Raw genomic sequence first — 4,071 nt, 5'->3', positions numbered from 1 at the left:
TAAGGGAGCAGAAAATGTGAAGTGGAGCAAGAAATGCCTCTTTAGCAAATGGTGCTGGAAAAACTGGACAGCTACATGCAAAAAAATGGGCTCAGACCTCTACCTAACAGCATGCACAAAAGTCATATGAAAATGGGTCAAAGACCTCAACATCAGAACAGAATTCATCAGGTACATTGAAGACAAGGTCAGCAAAACCGTGCACAACATTGAAGCTAAAGGTATCTTCAAAGATAATACACCACTGCCAAAAAATTGGAAACACAGATAAACAAAGGGGACTATCTTAAATTAAGAAGCTTCTGCACCTCAAAAGAAACAGTGACCAGAATACAAAGACAATCTACAGAATGGGAAAGGATATTCACCCAATGCCTATGTAATAAGGGGTTGATATCAACAATATACAAGGCTCTGATTGAACTCTACAAGAAGAAATCATGCAACCCCATCAGAAAATGGGGTGATGAAATTAACAGAAACTTTCTCAAAGAAGATACCGAATGGCCAAAAGGCACATGAAAAATGCTCATCATCACAAATCATCAGGGAAATGCAGGTCTAAACTACAATGAGATTATCACCTCACACCACGGAAACTGGCCCACATCCAAAAGAACAAAAGCTACTGGTGTTGCCGTGGATGCGGGGAAAAAGGGACTCTCCTTCACTGCTGGTGCGAATGCGGACAGGTTCAGCCGTTTTGGAAAACAGTATGAATGGTTCTCCGAAAACTAGAAATTGAGCTCCCATTTGACCCAGCAATATCACTCCTGGGAAGATAGCCTGGAGAGGCAAAAAAGTACAGCCGAAATGACATCTGCACTTGTATGTTCATTGCTGCACTGTTCACAAAAACCATAATCTGGGGGAAAAAAATCCCTAGTGTCCAAGAACAGATGACTGGTTAATGATAGTTTATTTATTCTACACAGTGGCATACTATGAAGCTTTTAGAAAAAAAGAAGTCATAAAATTTGAATGAAAGTGGATCAACATAGAAAGTGAAATGAGTCAGAAAGCGAGGGACAGACATAGAAAGATTGTACTCATCGTGGAATATAAAGTAACAGAATGGGAGATTAATACCCAAGAATAGAGTGATAAGGACTAGGAGGTTTGCTCCAGGACTTGGAAGCCGGCATCACATGCTTGGGGTAAAGGCAGCTCAGACAGAGAACAGAATACCAAGTAAAGGGTGTTTGGAGGACCCAGTCGGGTTGGGAGATTCATGTAAGAGTAGACCATAGACGCATTCTTTCTCCCCCACCGAGTCCAAAATTTGACCCCCACAAGGGGCTCTCCAGAACCACCATGGCCCCAGAGGCAGATGGACCCAATTCGGAACCCAGTGGCTTTTGGCCGAAATGTGACTGAACTATGCATTAAGCTATGTCACCATTCTACACCAGGTGGGAAAGTGTGTTTGTCCCTTTTGCCTTTATCCCCCCTGGCATCACAATGGCAATCACCTCAGAGACTATTGGATAGCCAGGTATGAGCTAGCGGTGACAGGGCTACTACAGCCTCGTGGGATAGGGGGTGGGGGGTAGAAACATCCCATTCTTCCTGCCCCGCCAAGACCATGAGTTGCCCACCATGAGCAGCTCTCTGGCTTGTCCATGGCCCCAGAGAACCAAAGAGAATGCCCTGCCACAGAAGCAGGGTGGGGGGCATGTTGGGAGGAATACTGGGTTCATTGGTGGTGGAGAATGATTTCCTTGAGCAGGCACCAGTAACATCTCCATTCGTCCTAGCCCTGAGATTTTAGCAAGTGCCACATTGGAGGCTCTTTCACGGTCAGGGAAATGAGATCCATTATTGTTAGTGGGTTTTGGCATGTAGAATTCACCACGGGGAGCTTGCCAGACTCTGCCATGTGGGCAAGATACTCTCGGTAACCTACCAGTTTCTCCGAGAAAGAGAACTGGACAAAAAGAGTTGTTGAATTATCAACAAGATCCAGTCTCTGGATCTTGGCCATTCATGGGACTACATGGCTCCAAGGGCAGTTCGTGGGTGTAACACTTAGCTACTGGAAGATGAGGGATCTGGATGAGGAGTCCCAGTCTTGATCCGAGCAGCCTTGGATGTCTCCGCCCCAGGTCCCGCACACCTGGGATCCTCTGCCAGTTCCTTCATGCATGAGGCTCCTTCAAGCTTGGGGAGAGTGGTCTATAGCGTACCTATGGCTGGTTGCAGAGCTCTGCAGCTGCAGGAGCTCTGCTTGGGGTGGTGAGGTTCCCTCACCACCAAGGGCCAAGGGCCCTCAGTGAGGAAAGCCAGATGCGGGGTCAGGAGACGGTTATTTTATACATATTTGAAATTAATTTTAGATCGAAAAGTACACATCATTCAAACTGCTGTATGTGCTTAGCAATAAATTATTACACACTTCTTCAATGACCTAAGAAAACCCCCTCCGCTCAGAGAACTCGATTTTTAATTACAGGTGTGCTTTGCCCATGTGGAATGACTGAGAATCACTATGAGTTGATAAAAAACTCACTATACACACGAAGATGCTCACAGGTTACTTTGAGACATCTGTTTTATTAATGTTTGTTGGCCATTAAACTTCACTGAGACCCTTTTTTCTGTCCTTTATAGGAGCCTCATGAATCTCACCTTCCGTTCAAGTTGAACTTGTAATAAGGTGGAATTAAATCATCAATATGCTTCTCACCTCTTCCTTCAGGAGAAAAATCCTACTTACATTCAAGGTGGTCAAAGTGCAGACAACGCCATCCACCTTTTTCTGGAGATGTACACGGGACCGAGGTGAGAATAGCAAAAGGCTCTATTTTAATGGTCTTAATGAAGGTTTCAGGGAAGAGCATTAAACAAGACTGATTCACCATCTTCCAAAAGAAATAATTTGCAAAGCTGATGCCCTGGGTATGGTAAAAGAGAATATGGTAAAAACCATACTTTTTCTTCTGGGACAAGAAGGTTCTAAATATATAGCTTCAAGCTGCTTTGAAATACCTACCTTGATTAGGAATCACCGTCTGCCATAGGAGTGAATAAGGACAACACTCAAAGAAATCAGAAGAGAAAAATAGGGAAAAAAAAAACTCATACTCAGTTTGGCAACACATGTACTAAAATTGAAATGATACAGAGATTAGCATGGTCCTTGAACAGAGATGACATGCAAACTTGTAAAGTGTTCCACATTTTTGTTGCAAGAAGAATTAACAGGGCTACATTAATCTAAGACAAGCCCCACAAGTACTCCAAATTTTGACATAAAGTTAGCACAAATCCCCATCACAATGATCTCTCTCAATGTCAATGGACTAAAAGCAGCAATTCAGAGGCAGAGGATGGCAGGATGAATTAGAAAACTGAACCCAACATTCTGCTGCCTGCAAGAAACACATCTGAATAATCAAAGAAAACATGGGCTCAAACTCAAAGGCTGGGAAACAATTCTTCGAGAAAAAAACACCTCCAAATATCTGGAGTGGCCATACTAGTATCAGACCACATGGACTTCAGGCTAAAGGTTGTAAGAGACAGTGTAGGTCATTTCTTAATGATCATGGTATCTGTACATCAGAAAAAACTCACCCTCCTCAATGTATATGCTCCTAATGACAGACCAGCAAAATATGTAAAAACAAGTTCTAATAGACTTAAAGAAAAACATTGATAGCAACACAATACTAGATGGAGATTTGAATGTACTTTCTCACTTCTCAATATATTAAACAGACAAAAAATCAGCAAGAAAATATTTTATTTGAGGGAAGTAGTGAACAACCATTGGGTTAGAATAGAAATCAAAGAGGAAATAAAAAGATTCCAGAAACAAATGAGAATGAGGAGCTACCAGAACTTGTGGGACACAGCAAAAGCAGTGTTAAGAGGAACGTTTTTAGCTCTGCAAAATTCATCAGGAAGAAAGAAAGGGCCTACAAAAATAACTTACAGTTCAAGATTTTGGAAAATGACCAATTAAAGGAGTCCAAGCTAGGCAGGAGGAAGGAAATAATAAACCCTGGAGCAAAAATCAATGAGCTAGAATCCCAAAATACAATCCAGAAGACCAACAAAAAGCAAGAC

General features: G+C 42.4%; 1 pseudogene; it reads left to right on the top strand.

The window, feature by feature from the left end:
* The first annotated feature begins 3,087 nt into the window (after nt 1-3,087).
* On the top strand, nt 3,088-3,184 carry LOC130025950 (uncharacterized; annotated as a pseudogene).
* The last annotated feature ends 887 nt before the right edge of the window (nt 3,185-4,071 follow it).

Source organism: Sorex fumeus, unplaced genomic scaffold (genome assembly GCF_029834395.1).
Source record: "Sorex fumeus unplaced genomic scaffold, SorFum_2.1 ptg000032l, whole genome shotgun sequence".
In the NCBI taxonomy this organism is placed as follows: domain Eukaryota; kingdom Metazoa; phylum Chordata; class Mammalia; order Eulipotyphla; family Soricidae; genus Sorex; species Sorex fumeus.
This window is presented reverse-complemented; position numbering and strand designations above follow the sequence as displayed.